Genomic DNA, 21,506 nt, shown 5'->3' with positions numbered 1-21,506 from the left:
AGGACTGTGGGAAAGAACAGTAAGTGTTCTATTTTAAAAGATTAATAGGAGGCTTAGAGCAAAAGAAATAAGGACATTCCTATAAATAAAGGGGGGAGGAAAAGAAAACAAATATCAAATTTAAAGTATGTGAGTCCCATGCGGTGGGTCCAACATCCACATGAGAAAACAAAGGGAGGAAATTTTCAAAGAATAATACAAGAATCTCTGAAGAGCCAAAGTATAAGAGCACGGTAAGTATCAAACAAAATAATTTTTAAACCCTCAGGAATATACAATATCACCCAATTTCAGAAATGCAGAAATAAAGACTACCCCAGAGGAAACATAACAGTCTGCTCACCAAGGAACAAGAATCAGAACAGGATCAGTCTTCTGCACAGTCAGACTGGACAAGAGACGATAGGGAAGAATAGCTTCAAAGTTTTGAGAAAACTTAAACTTAAGAAGTAAAATCTATAAAATTCTTAGAAGGAAACACAGGACAAAGTTTCATGATGTTGAATTGACAATGATTTCTTGGTTATGACACCAAAAGAGCACAAGCAAGAAAAGAAAAAATAATTAGAACGGAATTAAAATGTAAAACTTCTGTGTATCAAAGGCCACAGTCAACAGAAGGAAAGGCAGTCCACAGAAGGGGAGAAAATGTTTTGAAATCATTCTCTGATAAGGGATTCATATCCAGAACATACAGTACAAAAAGAACTCTCACAACTCAACAGCAAAAAAATAAACCTTCGTAAAATGGGCAAAGAACCTGAATAGACATTTCTCCGAGCAAGATAGACAAATGGTCAATAAGCACATGGAAAGATCGCAGCATCATTAAACATAGGAACACGCAAATCAAAACCACAATGAGACGCTACCTCAAAGCCACTAGCATGGACACTACCAAAAAAACAAACAAACAAACAAAACCTCTGCAAAATAGCAAGTGTTAGCAAGGATGTGGAGAATTGGAACCCCTGTGCGTTGCTGGTGGGACTGTGAAATGGTGCAGCTGCTATGGATACAGCATGGCGGTTCCTCAAAGTATTTACAATAGAATTACCATATGATGCAGCAATTCCACTTCTGGGAACATACATAAAAGGACTGAAAGTAGAGTCTCAAAGAGGAATGCATGGATACACCCATATTCATAGCAGCATTATTCTGAGTAGCTCCAAGTCAGAAGGAACTCATGTTCATCCATGGGTAAATGGATAAACAAAATGTGGCACACACATACAATAGAATATTATTCAGCCTCAAGGAAGGAAATTCTCTCTTTCTCACTCTCTCTCTCTCTCTCTCTCTCACACACACACACACACACATCATGGTTGCAATTTGAGAACATCATGTTAAGCAAAATAAGCCAGTCACAAAAAGACAGATGTTGGTGGATGATTCTACATACACGAGGTACCTACAGTAGTTAAATTCATAGGCACAGAAAACAGAACTGTGGCTGTCAGGGTTTGTTGGGAGGGGAGTAGAAAGTCCATTATCTTCAATAACTTTCAATTAACTTTTGTTTAATAGATACAGAGTTTTGGCTTTGTGAGGGGGTGAGAGGTCTAGAGATGGAGGGGGTGCAGGTTGCCCAACAATGTGAGTGTACTTACTATCGGCACTCTACACTCAAAGATGGTTGAACTGGTAAATATGATGTCAAGTGTATTTTATCACAATTTTTAAAAATTCAGATAGCAAATTACTTCCAACCTATGATCTGTATCCAGCTAAGTGTTAGGGTAGAAAAAAGTCATTTAGGGACACAAGGCTCAAAAAATTTATGTCCTGTGCACTTGCTCTTAGGAAGTCACTGGAAGTGTTTCTTCAACAAAACAAGAAAGAAAAAAAGGAAATATCCCAGCAAAATAGAAAATTTGACCATAAATGAGAAAAAAGGAACTGGATACCAAACACCAGAGATATAAAGGAAGATTCCCAGGATGACAGCCATGCAGCAGATGGATGCAGGAAAAAGTAGGACTCTGGGAGAGGCTCTAGGGTCGGAGTTAGGGGGAGGATGAAATGGAAAAGAGGGATGTGAAGACAGGATGGAGAGAACAGATGGAATGAAAAACAGGAGAACTGATGCTGCTTGAAGGCAAAGAACCATTAGAGTGAGAACAAGTGAGGAATTAAGCTAGAGGTGTTGGAGGCTGTGGTCAGAGGGTACTTGAATCAATAATTTTGAAAATGTGTAGATCCTGGTAAGTCAGAGCTCCAATTTAGCGTTTGAGAAACTTTTTTTAAAAAGGTACATCTCCATTCATTCTTACAGAAATGTGTGGTTTACAAAAGATGTTCACATTCTCCTAGTTGGACACGCTGAACAGTTTGGAAGAAGGATGAAGGAGCTCTCAAGAAATGACCTCATTTTTCTCAGGAAAAGCAGTGAAGTCAGCCCTAGGGAGCAGGGCAGCAAGGGGAGGGGAGCGTCCCCAAGAAATGAGCAGTGTTGGGAACAGGCCTTAGTGGAAACAGAACAAATCAAGTTGAGAAATGTGCAAGGAGCTGGAGGGCAGTGGCGGTGCCCCGGGCAGATCAGCACAAGCTGTGAAACAGCCCAAACAGCACTGTGAGGCCAGTTTTTCCAGGATTCACCAGGGAAGTGATGCTCAGTTACAAGCAGCATCTGTTGGTAACAATAATTTCTGTCAACTGAAAAATGTTCTGAAATAGCATAGAGAGAGAGAGAGACAGAAAGACAGACAGAAAAATGTCCATGGCAGAACTATTTGTCACCAAAAGAGCAGAAATAATTGGATCCCATTAGCAAAAGAAGGAATAAACTGGTTGATTCCTACAAGTGAAGACGATTCCACAACTAAAGTGAATGAACCACCGATATCAGCATGGATAAATACTGAAACTCTAGTGTTGGAGGAGGCAGGGAAGCAACTGCAAAAGAATTAATATATTATGAGGTAATTCATGCGCTTTATGTAATTGTAAGACACACTCACATGTGCGGTACAGGAACAGAAACCCGCGCAGAACTGAAATCCACCACTTCAGAGCAGAGGGTAGAGGAGTTGGGAAGACAGGCCTTCAGTCCTGCAGTGAATGCTTGCTTTCTTCTAGAATTTAACATCTAAGTAAGGTGGACATTATAGATGTTTAAAATACTCCTTCTGAGTACTTTAAAGCTGGAGTAGAATTCTACAGAAGTTAGAGGAGGGATATAAAAGCCCTGAAGAGTTGGCAGAATTTGGCTTTAGTTCCACTGACCACATGGCCTTGGATAATCACTAGCTTCTCCAAGATCCTGGCCCTTCATCTGTGAAATGAGGATAATGACTTTTTCCCTGAGCCAACTCACATACTCTCAGATTCTTGCCAAAGAATCTAACCCAAAGTTCTCTACTACAGATTTTAAAACACTGGATTACAAGAAATAATATTCACGGAGGAAGGTCTGAAAGACGACAAGTCCACCCATTCCTGGATGTTTTCTTTGGATCCTGTCCAGCCACCAGGGACCTGTGAGCACAAACTGCATTGTTTTATTCCCTTGGAGAACTGCTTTTATGAAAATGTATTCTGATACAATCCCGTAAATCTTACCGAGCAGGCTATTATAAGAAACAGTAAAGAGAAACCTACAGTTGTACTCGTTAAGCGGGAGCACTGGGGTACAGGCCCTAAGTCACACTGTGTTCCTTTTATGAGAACACACTGTGGAAAATTCTCCCAAGTCTCACTACCAAGAGAAACTATGATCCTGAGCATTAAATCTCCTAATATAATGACCATGTTATTTTTATAAACAAAGTTCCCCTCTCTTTTTGGCTGGTATAAGCTCAGTTCTAGCAACTACAAATGACTTTATGGAAAATTAATTGCTTCCCCACTGACTTTATTCATACCCTTGTTTTTCCTTCACTGCAATGTCTTCATCGATATATTTTTAAATTTTACTGAATTTATGTTTCTTTGAAAACTATTTCAAACTTTCTCTAGAATAAGAGAACGTACAATTAAGTTAACTTACATTCAGTGTGACAAGGTGAGAACATGTAGTATGTTGAAAAGTATAAAAATGAGATCCAAATGTGAGTTGCTATTCATTGGTAAGAAAGAAAAATGCACTAGTAGAAGATGAAAGTTGATGTGCTTTCAGTGAATGAGACGATTTTAATATTACTCAATGTCAAGTCACCGGAAGACATTGAGATTCCAGTCCTAAGCTCTAGGAAGAGACCTACTTGGTACACGACACAGTGATGCACCCATAAATACTCTGAATGACTACTGATCTTTTCCATCACTTCCACCAGGCTGTTTGTTCCTGTCCCTTAAACTGAGAGCGTGGCACCTGTGACCTGTAGCCCCAGCGGGTCCCAAGTCAATGGAAAGTCTTTCCATGCAGCAATGGGTTAACAAGGCCTGTGGTGGGGTGCATCAGCCAGGGGCACAGTAAGGGGATAAAGAGGGTACCACAAATTGGCTTATTTATTATTTACAAGAAAAATATGTTTCTATGAGGCCTCCCTGGTGGTGCAAAGGGTTAAATCGCAGCACTATGAAGCTATTCGCAGCCACTTCAGCACGAATTAAATTCCCAGCCAGGGGAGGTGACCCACATGGCACAGCAGAGCTCTCCTGTCTTGCCCACTCGCTGCTCCCCTCAGCAGTGTATTTCAGCAAATCTGCCTGTTCTGCTCCCCACTCTGTCTCTGGTGAATCCTCTCACCCCCCACACCTCTGGCCTGTACCCCAGCTCTTGTATGCATAAATAAATAAATCTTAAAAAAGAAAAATATATTCCTAGGAATTCTTTATATGCAAGTACATTTTTAATGATTATACTCTTCATGAATATATTCTTACTGTGCCTCCTTCTTCTCTCCCCACTCCCTCCCCCTCAATCTTTTGGAGATTGGAGATCAGCAGTCCAGGATGTTTTTCTCTCTCTCAGACCAGCTCATTCCCATTACAGCTGGGCAAACACAAATCAAATATTCCATAAAATGTCACCACACTACAATGAAAGAAGCTATCTTAACATCATACACACATTCAAAAAGCATGAAGTGCTTACGCTTTCCAAGAAGGAACAAGGTCAGCTTGCCATTCCGTCAACTGGTTTTAGCTGAATTGGCCTTTATCCCTAAAGAAACTGTGTCACAGATCACTTATCACTGGTCCCCAGGAATAACCTCAGCCCTGCAGCCCAGTCAAGCTGGCCAGGGTGCTGACTTCCATCACCTAGTTCTTGTTAGTTTTTCCTGGAATTTCAATCTGGACTGTACTTCAAGCATTCTGGCATCAACGTAGAAACGTTACATCCTGTAAGTCAACTTGAAATGCCATCTAACAAGGAGAAATCCATTCCCTAGACCCTCCACCTCTGAGCCTGCCTAGCATTTTGTAACAGAAACCTAGTGCTGGGTCTCCTTCAGCTCACTCCTAGACAGTGAGCCCTGATAAGGGACTTTCATCCTCTCTTATTATTAAGGAAATAGAAATCCAAACAAGGAGATATTACCTCACACCTGTGAGAATCACTGTTAGCCAAAAGACAAGAAACAAGCATTGGAGAAGATGTAAAGGGGAGAACCCTGTTGCTGGGAATATAAATTGGTGCAGCGACTAAGGAAAGCAGATGGAGAGTCCTCAAAAGACTAAAAATGGAAATTCCATACAATCCAGTTATCACACTTTTGGGTATTTAAAAAACACTTACTCTAGGAGCTATTTGCACCACCATGTTTACTGCAGTTACAATAACCACAAACTTAGGAAACAACTTTAAGTGTCCCCATCAACTGGTGAATGGATAAATATGCTGCATATACACACAGTGGAATACTATTCAACTATAAAAACGATGACATTCTGAATTAACTAAACAAAAATAAAGTTTTGCACTATAAAACTATTCAAGGTTACCAGAAGGGAAAGGAGAAGAGAAATGGGGAAGGACAAAGGGGACAATGAATGGTATGATGAAGGATAGAATTGGGGGCCTCCCTGGTGGCGCAGGCGGTTGAGCGCTGCACTATGAAGCTGTCCGCAGCCTCTGCAGCGTGGGTTCGATCCCGGCCGGCCAGTGAGGGTCCCACATGGTGCAGCAGACCTCTCCTGTCTCGCCTGCTGCTCCCCTAGCAGTGTATTTCAGTCAGTCTGCCTGTTCTGTTCCCCGCTCTGTCTCGGGTGAATCCTCTCACCCTCCCGCGCATCTGGCCTGTACCCCGGTTCTTGTATAAAAATAAATCTTTTTTAAAAAAAGATAGAATTGGACTTTAAGTAGTGAACATAATATAATATATACACGTTAATTCTTAACGATTATACAATGGTATAATGCCATATGACTTCAATTAAATATATAAAAATTTAGTAAAAAGTAAACAAAATTTTTTTTCTTTTTCTTTCTCTTTAGAATTTAGTGCTAAGAAATACTTCTTTTCCTTGAAGAAATGGATTGGATTTTTGTTGGCATTTTCATTGTTTTCCTTTCTGAAAATAAGAACCACATAATTAATGTTCCTTTTTTCACTCTGGCTGTCCAGAAACATAGAGCTAACGTTACGGTCAAATTGTAGCAATTACGTTTGTTTTTCCCCTGGCCTTTGTCTTGCTTTTTGACTTTACTTTTATTGACATATAATACCTGGTTGTAGTGGCAGGAATGGGCACAGTGCAGGTTCTCTATGACCCGTCTATGACCCGAGAAGACGAGATAAAGGAGAGAGTCCTGGAGCCCTCGGTGGCTTTTGCAGGCTTCTATCGGGATTTACCAGGTACACAGCCAGCAAGGGGTGCCAGGGGGCCAGGTAGCTGGCTGGACTCCCAGTCCCCAGCAAGTCTTCACTGTTTCTGGGCTCTCCGGCCTTCTCTCGTGGCCTCTGCTTCTCTTTCGCTCTTTTCGCTCTGTTGTTCTCTCTGCTTCTCTCCTCTCTTGGTGTCCCCGTGCAAGCCGCCCTTATAAGCCCAGTCTTAGCCCAGGGATACCCCCTTACGCATGCCCACACCCTACTCCAGGTGCCTGCCATCAGGCATGTATTCAGGACTGTAGGGATCCATCATCAATCCTACCCTACACTGGTCCTATATGTGTTTGTGGTAATCATCTTAAATCCTTTGTGAATGCAAGATTGGGAATGAACAAAGTAGATAAATAATTAAGCAAGCAAACCAAAATTCAGAAAGTATACTTTACAGGGTGTAGAGGGCAGGACTGGACACAGGGCAGGTTTCCTGATCCCATGCAGACCGGGTAAAGGAGGAGTCAGAGTCCTCAGTGGTTTTGCAGGTTTTTATTGGGGTTCAGCGGTTACATAGCAGGCAGGGGTGCTGAGGGGATAGGAGGCTGGCAGTCCTCCCAGCCCCCAGCAAATCTTCACTCTATCTGGGCTCTCTGGCCTTCTCTGCTTCTGCTTCTGGCTTCTCTTTCGGCTTCTACTGCTGCTTCGACTGCTGCTGCTGTCGTCCCCGTGACACCGCCCTTAAAAGCCCAGTCTCAGCCCAGGTGAATCCCATCTACCTATGCCCACACCCTATTCCAGGTGCCCGCCATCAGGCATGCATTCAGCACCTCAAGGATCCATCATCTATCCTGATGGCGGGAGGACAGAAAAGCCTGACATTTTTCCTTACTCTACACTCCTGTACGTGAAATTGTCCAATGTTTGTCTGTCTTTCTGGCTTACTTCACTGTAAAGCAACCAACCCATTCCGAGCAGGTTTATGAACGGTTCTAGCAGCCACATGCTCTTCGCCGTGGTTTGTAGTCGCCGCACGCCTCGGTACACTCCACTCCTCCACCCTCCACACCGCACTACCACCACACCGCACTCTGCTGCACCACCCTTATAAATCAGTCTCTTAGCTCAGGTGGACCCACTTCAGGTGCCCGCCATCAGGCATGCACCCAGGATCACAGGGCTCCCTCATCTATCCTGATGGTGGAAGGGCAGAAAAGCCTGATACCTTTTACCTTACCCTACACAGGGATTTTAAAAATATACACTAAATAAAAATAACACTAAAAATAATTTTGAAATTCAGGTTTTCTTGAGTCATAAGATGAATTATTTTTTTAAGTTACAATTTTTTCCTTAGATTCTCCACTTGAATAGTTTCCCTTCCTTCCATTTTTGACCAGGCATATTTTCACCCCAAATGGCTAGAATTCTTAGTCATAGAAACTGTCCTCAAATGTTTTCTTGGTTGTATTTAAGGTAAAATCCTATTTCTACCTGTAGTGATTTTTTTCCTTGAGTTTTCAAGGTTTCAGAGGAACTTTGATCTCCAACTATTCAGGGGGTGGGGAAAGGGAATTGAGAGGATGGAAGAATTCTGCTAAGTTTACAAAACTGAGTTAGTGCTACAGAACTGTGGGTTAAAATGTTCCCTGACAAAATTCTGAGAAAAGAAATGTCTGAAATGTTTGGAGACATTTCAGTGAAGAACCTCAATCTGATTATAACAGCACATTTGTCAAGATTTACAAGTAACATACTGTACATGCATTTTTACACATGTTTTTGGTGGGTAGCATTTTCCCAATGAGGAAGGACTTGTTTTTAAAATTCCAAACACCAGTCTCTCCAAGATATTTAAAAGAAATGTTTCTGATTTTGAAATGTTTGCCAGCAAATACAACAGCCAAAAATATGCTGGCTGTGAAAATGAGAAGGTTGTTTCTGAAATACACTATTTCTTTAGAAAAATATTTGCCAATTTTAGTGGCAGCTGCAGGGCTGCTTTCACACTCAAATTAATTTACTATTAAAAATGGGCAAAGGCAGAGAGATTTGCTTTTTCCTTTTGGCCTGCACTACTAGAACCGACCCAAATTAAACATGCCTTTATCAATAGATGCACCAGCTGCTGCTTAGCCATTCTATCTCTTAACTGTGTTCACTTACGGAGGAAATTAGCAAGATTAACCTTTTTCCAGATGAGGATACGTCTTGCCACGTAACTCCAGAGTCCTCAATCACATGGATATGATTGCTAAGTTTCTTGCTTAATGTAGAAGCTTTCTGGTCCAATTTTACTCTACCACTCAGGCTTAAGATAAATATTATCAAAATGTGAATTAAATTAATGGAAGGGTAAGAGTTCAAATGGGACCATATTAACTCATTTAATTTTTTTTAAGATTTATTTAATTATTTATTTATACAAGCACTGGGTACAGTCAGAAGCACAGGAGGATGAGAGAATTCACCAGAGCCAGAGTGGGGAGCAGAACAGGCAGAAGGACTGAGCACACTGCTGAGAAGAGCAGCAGGCGTGGCACAGGAGAGGTCTGCTAGCCATGCGGGACCCTTGCCAGCAGCCGGGGATCGAACCAGCGCCCCAGCGCTGCAGAGGCTGTGGGCAGCTTCGCAGACAAGCGCTCAACTGCTGCACCACGGGAGGCCCTTAACTCATTTAATTTAATAAATACTGGTTGAGTGCCTAGTACCTGCTAGGCACTGTCTCTGCACTGGGGAAGCAAAGATAAGTGAGTGGGACAGGTTTTCCAGAGACAGGAGCAGAATGTGCAGGAAACTCAAAGGACAGCAATCACTAAGCACCAAGAACAATTCTTGTCTTTAACAGGCATAAAAGGGACTAAAGCAATTTCTTACAATATACCCTCAAGATTTCCCTGCTAAAGCAGGTAGAACTAGCAAATGTAAATTAGAAAATGAGAAGGCTGATGGGGACAAGTGAATCTAATAAAATTATAATTCATTAACAAATGCAAGAATATCCTTGTTGCTCTACTCTGTCACCATAACAGACTCAATGGTTAAGAAGCAAATCCAAATAATTTTAGAGAGTAAAAAAGAAAAAAAATCCCTTAAATCTGAATTACACATAAGGATAAAAAGTCCAAATATAGTTCAAATTTATTTTCTACAAAATGGAATATATATTTTATTTACCTTTAAGAACATTCTTTTTTTTAAGATTTATTTTTATTTTTATAAAAGAGCTGGGGTACAGGCCAGAGGCATGGGGCAGTGAGAGGAATCACCAGAGACAGAGCAGGGAGCAAAACAGGCAGACGGACCAAAAATACACTCCTGAGGGGAGCGGCAGGCGAGGCAGAGGAGATCTGACAAGCGGGATTCTCCCTGACGGGCCGGGAATCGAACCGGCACTACAGAGGCTAGAGACAGCTTCACAGTGCTCCGCTCAACGCACCACGCCAACAGGGAGGCCCACTTAGGGCGGGGGAAAATGTCAGGCTTTTCTGCCCTCCCACCATCAGGATAAATGATGGATCCTTGTGGTCCTGAATGCATGCCTGATAGCGGGCACCTGGAGTAGGGTATGGGCATAGGTAGGTGGGTGCTTTTTAAGGGCGGCGTCACAGGAACGCCAGGAGAAGCCGAAAGAGAAGCTGAGAACGAGCAGAAGCCGAGAAAGAAGCAGAGAAGGCGGGAGAGCCCAGATAGAGTGAAGACTTGCTGGGAGCTGGGAGGCCTGCCAGCCTCCCGGCCCCCCAGCACCCCTGCCTGCCATGTACCTGGTAATCCCAATAAAAGGCCTGCAAAAAACCACTGAGGACTCTGACTCCTCCTTTACCCGGTCTGCTGGATCAGAAAACCTGCACCGTGCCCTATTTCTGCCCCTACACCCCCTTTAAGAACATTCTTAACCATAAAGCAATATGTATAAACTGCATTTTTGCCTCAATGACTCACAACTCAGCACATTCACTAGAAAACTCGTAACTTCACTTCTGGCCATGAAGGAGTTACTGGGTCTAGGATTAACCCTCTGGAGATAACTAGAAAACTGGAAGAAATACAGGAAACACTTATTTTGAGACTGCAACAAGGGTTGTAAGATTGTCATCCTTCAGAGAAGGGAAGCAATCCAGGTGATGCCTGTGCTTTCGGCCCGAAGATAGTATCAGACCTCGGGCTTCCAAGGGAACACCAAGTAGAGCCTGGCAAGCTCACTGAGATCAGAACTCAGGAAAGCCGATGTGGACAGAGCAGAGAAGGAAGGGCTGGGTAGGGGAAGAAGTGGAACGGCAGACAGTGTCTCCCCACCCCACAGGGAGCTCTGGAGGTTCAATGGCTCCTCAGGGTTGTCCTAGGTTGGGCCTAAATGGCCCAGTCTTTAAATGCCCACCTTGGGCCTCCCTGGTGGCACAAGGGGTTGAGACGCAACTATGAAGCTATCCACAGCCATGAAGCATGAGTTCGATCCCCGGCCAGGGAGCTACCCACATAGCGAGGCAGACCTACATCTCCTGTCTCGCCCGCTGCTTCCCTCAGCAGTGTATTTCAGTAAATCTGTCTGTTTTGTTCCCCACTCTGTCTCTGATGAATCTTCTCACCCCCCCCCCACAGCTCTGGCTTGTACCTTAGTTCTTGTATGCATAAATAAATCTTTAAAAAATAATAATAAAATAAATAAATAAATGCCCACCTCATCAGTCACTGAATGTGAGAGCCTCCATCTCCACCCCTATCCAGGGAAAGAACATAACCTTGAGCGAGGGGTTCACTGTAGTTGAGGCAATCCCCTAAAGGCCAAAAGCACTCACAGATGCTGAGTAGCAAGACCCTCCTCAAAGGCCAACTGGGCAGCATACAGTGTTCACTGCAGGGAGCTCTTAAGATGACTAGTCTATTATATTATTTCCGTTTCAGGGAAGGCTCGACGATTCATAGTTCAACACAATTCAAAGGTTCGTCCACTAACTGCATGACATCCTCAGCTCTTCAAGATCTAGAACCTTCCTAACATCTTCCTCCCTGTCTCTTGACACTCTTCACATAGGCTCCAGACCACAAACATGGCAAGTAGATCCAAGTTGTCTTTAATGTCCCAGGTTCTCTCTTGCTTTTTTACCTCTGCACATTCTTTCACTACCTGAGGCCAGGTGGTGTGGGACCAGCTACCATTGTGTTCCTGTACACACCATTCTTCAAATTCCCACCAACATCACAATTGTCAAGTCTACATGTCTGAAACCCCACTGGCCCTTGAACTCCTCAAAAGTACCATTTTCTTCTTTTTATTCAAAACACCAACCTCCAAGTCTGAGGTATAGCAGGCAATAAAAAAAAAAAAGTGTGAGAAGTTAATGGAGAGGTGGGTGAGATCATTAAGCATTCTCACCTTGTACTTCCTACCTTTACTCTTTTGTTAGTTGTTTGTCCCCTGGCCATGAGACTTCTGAAAAGCTCTCCTATTGGTGGGACTCTGGTTATTTCACTGAAACTGTGAGGGGGCACTCACTTCCCCTATTCCCACAAGGCTACAAAACTGCCTTGCTCTCAAATCCTAGAAATTAGACCTTCACTGTGGCCTATGCAGGACCTGTTTTTCCATTTAATTTATTCTCAATATTCTGCCTGAAGTTTGTCTGATCTCTGAAGTTTAGTATGGGAAGATGCTTATTATTCTTCTGGCCCGGCATCTTGCCTGTGGCTCTTCTCTAAACTTCACCCTGAACAGCCATGTGCCATCTGAATAAGACCAAGAGACCCACCCTTCCCTTCTCCACTGGTTCACCCACTTTAGGCCCCTCCACAAAATTCTCTTCCTGACACCACAACGCATACTTTCTCATTTCAAAACAATTCATTAGCTTCTGTATGTTAAGCAATAAAACTGCTGATTTTATATTTCATCACAGATTATTAATATAAAATGCATTAAAATTCACACACACACATATACAACCTTATTCCAAACATCTGAGGCCAGAAAGTGCTTGCAGAGATTCATGTACAAATGGAATTCATGGAATGCAGATAATTCCTAAGGCTTGACTCGCAAGACTAAACATGGTTGAGGGGACAAGGTCAAAATGACTATCTGCCCACTGTCAGCACAAAGTGTGCCTATCCCTAACTGAGTGTACTCATGCACACAATTCAGCTCAATAAAAACAAACACATGAAAGAAGTTATTCTCCATGGGGAGGATTGTGTTAAGAAACCAGTTGTTTCTTATTTCTATTTTGTGTGTGTGGTGGTTTTTTTTTTTGTTTTGTTTTTTGGGGTCTTTTTTGCATAGAAGAACAGGGATGTAGGCCAGAAGTGGGGGGAGGAGAGGTAAGAGGATCCACCAAAGAGAAAGTACGGAGCAGAACAGATGGATTTACTACAAAACACTGCTGAGAGGAGCAATAGCCTGAACAGGAGAGGTCTGCTGTGCCATATGTGGGTCAGCTCCCTGGCTGGGGATGGAACTCAGGCCACAGAGGTGATCGCACTGAGACTTAACCCGTAGGCCACCAGGGAGGCCCCTGTTTCTTATTTCTAACCTTTATGCTAAAAAAAGCTAGAGTGAAAAGGCAATGCAAGACACTAGGTTTTAGAATTTAAATGAATAAACCAACACATTTACCAACTAATAACACCTAATTCATGATAAAATATAGTGCCTACTCTGAACTAAGCATTTTTATAACTGTCACTTAATCTTTGGTATAGATATTAATAATAATATCACCAGTTAACAGATGAAAACAGGTTTGGGGAAGTAAAGTTTCTTATCCAGGTGGCTCTGCCAGGGAACTGGTCTCAGAGCCGTCTCTGCGTCACTCCTACATCCACAATCTCAGTCTCTATTTATATGACCCCAAAATGAGATAGTCAGAACAAGTAAACTCTTCAAGAAACTACGCAATGTAGTCTTTCGATAGCATCAGCATTTGTTTTTTAATCAGTAGGCATGGAAAGGCTGTGACCCACTAAATATCTGGATTTATTTCCTTTGGTGATTTAAAAATCATCATTATTGAAATTAATTACTGTGCTCATCTCTAATTAAACCCTTGAATGGAACTTTAGCTCCTCAGTAAATTACCCTAATGAGTACATTCTTCAGGTTGACAGTTTTCAGAATGCAAAGAACTAACTGCTTCTCCTCCCAGCACTGACGATGAGATGCAGTGAGATATAGTGAGCAAGTCTCTGATACTGTTTGTTTCCTCTATTACCCATAACACAAGACCTACAGTCCCCCCTGTCTTGCAGGGATGCCAGAAGACTCAAATAAAATAATACAAATATGATGGAGAAATTATAAACTGCACTGAATGTGAACTTTATTATTTCCTTCACTGAAATGCTTGGATTTAAACTCTTCCTCCAAGTATTATTTTAAAGAGGAATGAAATTCACACATTCTTCACAACACAATAGTTTCCTCAGTCTGCCAGCCAGACAAATGAACTACTGACCATATCTCTGGTCAGATGTGTGTCAGTTTTCAATGACAAACATCAGTAACTGTGTTTTTTGTTCCAATGGCTTCTGCCAGGACATGGGGCTAAGGCTATGAGAAGTCTGTTTCCTTAAGAGGTGTTAATAAATAGTGTCTTTTTTTTTTTTTTATAGAGGCATGTTTTTATTTATTTATTTATTATATTTGTTTGTTTGTTTTGTTTATACATGCACTGGGCACAGTCAGAAGTGCGGGAGGGTGAGAGAATTCACCAGAGCCAGAGCGGGGAGCAGAGCAGGCAGAAGGAGCGAAGTACACTGCTGAGGGGAGCAGCGGGTGGCAGGAGAGGTCTGCGCACCATGTGGGATCCTCCTCCGGTGGCCGGGGAGCAGCCGGGGATCGAACCGGCGCCGCAGAGGCCGCGGGCAGCCTCGCAACCCAGCGCTCAACCGCTGCGCCACCGGGGAGGCCCAATAAATAGTGTCTTAACCACTGGACACTGGCACAGAAAGAAGCAACAGGTTCCTTGGTGTGGTAGATTAAATCCATGGAGGAATTAATTTGGATCCATTGAGGAATAAATTTAGAAACAGTAATCTGTTACATCTCTTGGCACAAAGGATCATTTTCTTCTTTTATAGTAATAGCCCATAAAGAAACAAGAGATAAGAAACAGATTTGTCAACAGATTATAGGTAATTCAAAAAAAGTTTATAAAAAGTTTATTAAAAAGTTTATAAAAGTATAAAAAGTTTCCTCTAAAAAGCAAAGCAAATTCTGACACATATGATCAGAAAATTCACACAAGAGGAAACACAAGCACTAAACAAACACATGCAAAAATGTTCACCTTGACAAAGAAATTGACATTCCTCAACACTATATACACAGTAGTCCTTTTGGAAATCAATATGGTGATATGCAGCTTGAATCATAAGAGGGCTCATACAATTTGACTCCATAATCCCATTCTTTAGAATTTATCCTTTTAATTTAATAAAGCAGAAACAAAAATATATACATACAGATGGATACCCAACAACATTGGAATCCCTTGCAAATTTTGGTAAGTCAACATGAAAAGAGATGCTTATAACCAATGCAAAATCACTGTAAGTCTGGAAAATATTAAAAATACTAAGATAAACAAAATGATTGTGTTCAATAGGAATGTAACTATATAAATATGTATACATACAGACAAAAGAAGAAGGTAAAGTACAAAAATAAAAATTGTTATGTTAGATATTGTGCAAATCGAAGTAAGTCATAGAAAAACAAATACCATGCCTTCATTTATATGTGAAATCTAAAAAGCACAGCAAAACAGAACTCACAGATACAGAGAAAAATTGGTCATTGCCAAAGAAAAGGGGGTGGACAAAATGAGTAAAAAGGGGGATCAAAAGCTAGAAGCTTCCAGCTATAAAATAAGTAAGTCATAGTATGTAATTTACAGTATGAGAACTAGCATCAATAATGTTGTAACACATGTATATATGTACAATAGTGGTAATGGTTGTACAGCCATGTGACTCTGCTTAATGCCACTAAATTGTACCATTAAATTTAGATAAAATGGTAAATTGTGTTTATATTTTACCATGATTAAAAAAAATTATTAGAGTAATCTGACTTACAGAATTCTTATTCAAAATCTTTAAGCATTATTGCTAATGCATCTTCTGAATGAAAAATATATAACACACTGTTTTTGTAAAAATCTCTTAAAGTCAATGGTTGCCATACCATTTCCATCAATTGAAATAAAATACATGAAATTTAGAAGATTGGGGGGCATCGCTGGTGGCACAGGGGTTAAGATGCAACCTATGAAGCTGTTCGCAGCCTCTGCAGTACGAGTTTGATCCCCAGCCTGCCAGGGAACAACCCACATGGTGCAGCAGACCTCTCCTGACTCGCCTGCTGCTCCCCTCAGCAGTGTACTTCAGTCAATCTGCCTGTTCTGCTCCCTGCACTCTTTGGTGAATCCTCTCATTCCCCACACCTCTGGCCTGCACCCCAGCTCTTGAATGCATAAATTAAAAAAATCTCTTTTTTTAAAAAAAGGAAATTTAGAAGATTGTTATTCTAATAAGAAAGTTTTCCTTTAAGAATATGATATGTGGTTAGTAAAAATAATTATTATAAACCTAAATTCAGTTGTTTAAGGCATTAATTTTTGGTGACCCTGTAATAACCTTTGCTGGTTGATACCACAGCCCTAAAGAACCCCCACGAGAACCTTTGTTAATTTTTGAATTCTTCCATGCTGCTTTTTCAGACTAACTGAAAAATTTAATCTGAAGCATTCGCAAAATAGGTTATCTGTGGCAAACTAAAGAAATAGTTTTGTCTTCTGTTGCTTATTTATCTGAATAAATTTAATTTTCCTTCTTTGTCTCAGACCTTGGAAGATGAACTTCTGGAAGCCCTTTGGTTTATCAGTGGAGTTACACATTATCACTCTCACTTTGCTAGCTATACAAAATTAACAGTCTGTCAAATGGGCTTTTCTATCTTCCCAGCTTCCTTTCTTGGATACACTAGCCCTCTGGTAGACTTTCATAAAAGAAAGGAAAGCTTACAGACTATTTATATAACCTGTTAGAAATTCAGGACGTGGAGATCCTTTGTGGACTCTTCAAGCTCTTCATGGGATTTGTGGCCTGGGTCTCTGAGTTTCTGCATCTCCTTCCCCTGTTCAGCATTCAGGGGGCTCTGACTGTGGGGTTAGGACATTCACAGAATTAATTTTTAGAAGTGCTGGTTCTCCTTCCCCTGCCAGATAGAGACTATTTGCAACAATAAAAAAAAAATGTTAAAATTAATCTTCTGATAAAACTTGCATGAAGGGAGCCTTCTCAACATCTTTCCTTATTGAGACAAATTAACCCTGACTCAGTTATTCGCATCATGGTCTTCATGGTTTATGAGACAATATGACTCTTCAAACTCCTCAGCATCTTTTAGGTACAAAACAGACTTCTTTTACTTCATTCCTTCCCTCAATGAACAACAAGAGCATTCTTTCTCCATTTCTATTACTTCTATATAAGTGAAGACCCAAAGGTCCTGTTGAAAGGATCTCAAATTCCTCAGTCTGAAGCTAGAAACATCCACTACTCCTGGCTGGGTCAAATATCTAAGGATTATGCCTAAATCTTATTGATCGTTGTATTAAAATGGGGCAAAAGCTGGAAGATCAGAAATTCAAGAATAGTTGTCAGCTAATGGTTACCTTGATTCTGTGTAGCCCTAAATAAGAGATACTAACCGACTTGACAACCAGCCAACCCGCACCAGCCCCACCAGAAAGGGAATTGGTTGCCCCCACAACAGGCCTGCTGCTGGGCTCAAAGACCCCCTCAGGTAGTTTGGGTGTACCTGGTGCAGACCAATGAGACATGCTGGTCCCCAAGGCAGACAGACCCCCTCAGGTTCCCACATGTATCATTTCCTATTCACCCATCCACTCACCATCCAAAGACCTGTGTGCCAATTCAAACAGCCCAGCAATAAAATGCAGAAAGCCATACCTTGACATAAAGTGGCATCGTTGGGGAAATAAGAAAAAAAAGGAGGTAGATCCAGAATCAGAAGACAAAGGAAGACATACAGAGGAAAATATAAATTCCTTATGAAAAATAAAGTATGCCTCTGATCCCAAATACCAATGGCAAACAGCAAGCCCCACTAAGTGGCTGTTAAAAACACCCTGATATGCCTAGAAAATTGAACTTTATACCAGGTGGATCTGTAATTGTTTCAATCATGATATTAAAATGTAGCCAATGGTTCCTATTTCCATCATCAGTTTCTTTAATCTCCACAAAGGCAGAGTAAGAATGTAGGTAACCCAGTCAACCACCTCTCAGCAGGAAAGATGGAAACTCAGAAAACTCCAAATTTGTACAGATTGTTCCCAAAAGTTCTATTGCCAATCTTTTGACCTATCATTTCTAAACTTGCCAGTTCTTGGCAATTGAGTGGTAATAAACTTTAATAACAAAGTTTTACTCATGAATCACAGTACCTATTTGACTTCAGTCCTCCCACTTTATTCTTCAAGCTGCATGGGTTTGCTATTTTTACATATGAAAATAGTCATGATGCATTTTTTTTTCATCTCCCTGAGGGTTCCCCATAATCTATTTATAGGACTGGAGGTTTTCCAAACCCAAACATAATTTACTGTGCCATTTTTGATGACTGACAATTTTGGTTTTGTTTTTCTCTTATCCTAAGGGAATATCAATTGCCCAGCAAATTAATACATCCCTCTTCCTTTTATCCTTAGAGACCAATGATCAAAATTGATTTAGGTCTCAATTGGTCTATTTCTGGCTCTAAGTGGATGTTAATCCTCAGTAGCAGGTTTGCTAGACTAAATAACAGACTGGGCAATCCAGGGAGAGGGGTTCTAATATCTCCTACTCTTTGAAGCCTCACTGAGAGACCTGGACAAATCTGCATTACCTGTTTCTTTGACCATAAAAGATGATTACTAAAGCAGCCACAAGGAACACGTTTTACATTTTAGTTAAGAAATACTATGGCATTCACTATTGCAATTATATAAGCTTTAAGTAGTTAACTTAAGCCAAACCCTATGCACCTTCATTAAACATAGTCACTGGAATTAAAAACAAAGAAAGAATATGCTATTATTGAAATTATAATGAAATGTATTTCTCTTGAGGACCTCCAGTACTGGAGCTTTGGGAACTTGATTCTCCAAGGTCCAAGCAGGAACTTGCATTATCTGGAGTTGGACTCCAGTGCATCAAGCCTTCAGGAACCACCTCGGAGATGTGAATGGGATCACGCCTTAGTCTACTTGAAGTCCTTAGGGCTCAGAGTCTACCCAAAAGTATTCACAGGGGGAGAATTTGTAGAGTCCAGATCCTTCTCTGCGAATTCCTTATAAATCCTATTTGTGAGAAGGACTGCTCAAAAATGAGACATTTTAGATTTGCAAGGTCAACCCACAGCAAACACTTGAGATTGGTTCAGGAAAAAAGTTACAACCATAAGGCCCATCATAATTTAAACCAGAATCACTGGGATAATCCTGGTCAATACAACTACCTAGAGCATAGAAAAGTGAACAGAGGGATCTTCTAAGATACACCCCTAACAGGCATTTTGGCCAGAGACCCTCTTATGTCCTGAGTTTTCTGACATGATTTGTGAGCACTGGGGCCCTGGGAGGGTATCAGTGGCTCCTCCCCCTCAGCAGCTGAGCATCACCTTGGAGACACCCTATTAGTCCCTCAAATACACCTGCTGAAAGATTCATGCCAAAAAAAAAAAAAAGAAAGAAAAAACAATTTACTGTAAATATTAATATTTTGAATATTTCATTTGTTATTATTGAAGATATAAGGGATTTATTCCCCCAGGTTCTGGCTGCTACTGATGAGTATTTTTTAACTCACCCAAGATTTTTTTTGTCTATTCTGTTGGTCTAAATCAATCCAAATACTTTCACTTCACCAATCCCATTGTGCAAGGTACCATAAAGGTCTGTGATTCCACAAAAGCAGGCGACAGTTTGAGTGCACTGGTCCAGGAACAACACGCACCTCCTCCACCCCCAGCTCAACTTCCCGATAGAAGAAGGAAGTGAGAGCATTGGAAAAAAGCCCTAAAATATTGTCATTGTTATTGCAATCCTTTAAATAGATCTTTGTATCTGTAAAGCGTTTGGGGTTCAGCTCACAAAGATTCTATGGGGAGGTCTGTGCTGCTAACCCCATCTTTAATTTTTATCTATATCACATGATACATATTAATGTGTAATGAGTCCTATGAAGCTGGGGCTCATATGATAAAAACTACTTCTCCAAAGTGAAATCAGTGTTCTTTAAAAATCAAAGACTTGAAGAGTTCTGTTTATTCATGCTATCTGTAATAAAGATAACAATTAATTTGGATGATACTATCTCTAAGAACTCTTGCCTGTCTCCTGGTATTAACACCACGTCCTCTGCACTAACAAAAGGTCTTTAAACACTTTCCCCATTTGACATTTTTATTTTCTATATCTTTAAATCAATTTTATATGGTAAGACATGAAAAGGAAATGACAATTTCAGAATAATCATGGCAACAGTAATTTTGACTAAGCAAATATTAAAAAGCAAAAAGCAGCTTATCTTCAAAATCTTTAGACTGATCATTCTTTCAGCAAGATTTTGTTTTTGCTCTGAGATTACTCACTCAAAATCCCATAATTTTTATTTCCTAAAAAAGCAAATGAACTCAAAATATTTCCTCCTCTAAAAATAAACATCTTTCTGACAATGCATACAATGTGCAAAAATGAAAAATGATGTAAAAATACATAAAAAAGAAAATTAAATTAAAAAACAAAAAAAGAATGTGAGGCATAGAAATACATATACACTTATGTATACATATTTCATAATGGATACACATACATATCACAGTGGGCTATACAGTGAAATATTATTTAGTCATATAAAGAAGGAAATCTTGCCATTTGTGACAACATGGATGGCCTTGAGGAACTAAATCAGATAAAGACCAACACTGTATGACGTCACTAATATGTAAAATCGAAACAACACATCATCTTCAACAACAAAAATTTAAGTCATTGATATAGAAAATAAATTGGTGCTTATCAGAACTGGGGTGAAAGGGAGTGATATAATCAAAGGTGGTCAAAAGGTACAAACTTGCAATTTCAAGAACTGAGGATAAAATATAGAGTATGGTGACTATGCTAAGTAAATTATATTCAATAATACTGTGTTGGATATTTGAAAGTTGCTAAGAAAGTAAATCTTAAAATTTCTCATCACAAAAAAATAATTTTAATTGTGTGTATTGATGGATGTTAACTAGACTTACTGTGACCATTTAACAAAGTATACATATATTGAATCATTATGCTGCACACCTGAAACTAATAGTTTGTTATATATCAATTATATCTCATTTTTAGAAGAAAAAATCACGCTTTATTACATCATGGTTATATTTCCACACAACACCTAGCACTGCTGTAACCAAGCCCCACAGACTGGTAGCTTATACCCAAATAAATAAATAAATAAATAAAAATAAACATCTTCCTTTTGAACGACGTTCTCAAACTTTGAAGTTCCAGTTATACCCAAGACAAAAGAAACTAGTTAATTTACGGCAATTTTTGAGGGTTGGGAGCTTAGGCAGGTGACAGAAATTCTTCTGGGAACCCTTTAGCCTGTCCTCTGCCAGCAAAATCCGGCAAATTACAGTACTTTGTTAGCTCCCAACAACAAAAGAGGCCTACAGAGCCGGGAGGGTGGGAGTGAGGCAGTAGAGAGGTGGGGGAGGGGTTGCTGAGC

At 40.6% G+C, this 21,506-nt stretch overlaps 1 protein-coding gene across 11 annotated transcripts in view; it reads right to left on the bottom strand.

The window, feature by feature from the left end:
* The window catches only part of SYNE2 (spectrin repeat containing nuclear envelope protein 2), a 308,736-nt gene that overhangs the window by 258,565 nt on the left and 28,665 nt on the right, over positions 1–21,506 (bottom strand). Inside the window, exon 1 of one of the 11 annotated variants that reach the window (XM_054690987.1) lies at positions 16,750–16,944. The exons of 9 other annotated variants lie outside the window; for them this stretch is intronic. The gene's annotated coding sequence lies outside the window, so the exon portion shown is untranslated. Of the gene's footprint in view, positions 1–5,044; positions 5,383–16,749; positions 16,945–21,506 lie in introns of those variants that run through there. One more of the 11 variants, XM_054690984.1, reaches the window with a different exon arrangement.

This window comes from Talpa occidentalis, unplaced genomic scaffold (assembly GCF_014898055.3).
Source record: "Talpa occidentalis isolate TD23 unplaced genomic scaffold, MPIMG_talOcc4v2.1 talOcc4.11, whole genome shotgun sequence".
Taxonomy (NCBI): Eukaryota; Metazoa; Chordata; class Mammalia; order Eulipotyphla; family Talpidae; genus Talpa; species Talpa occidentalis.
This window is presented reverse-complemented; position numbering and strand designations above follow the sequence as displayed.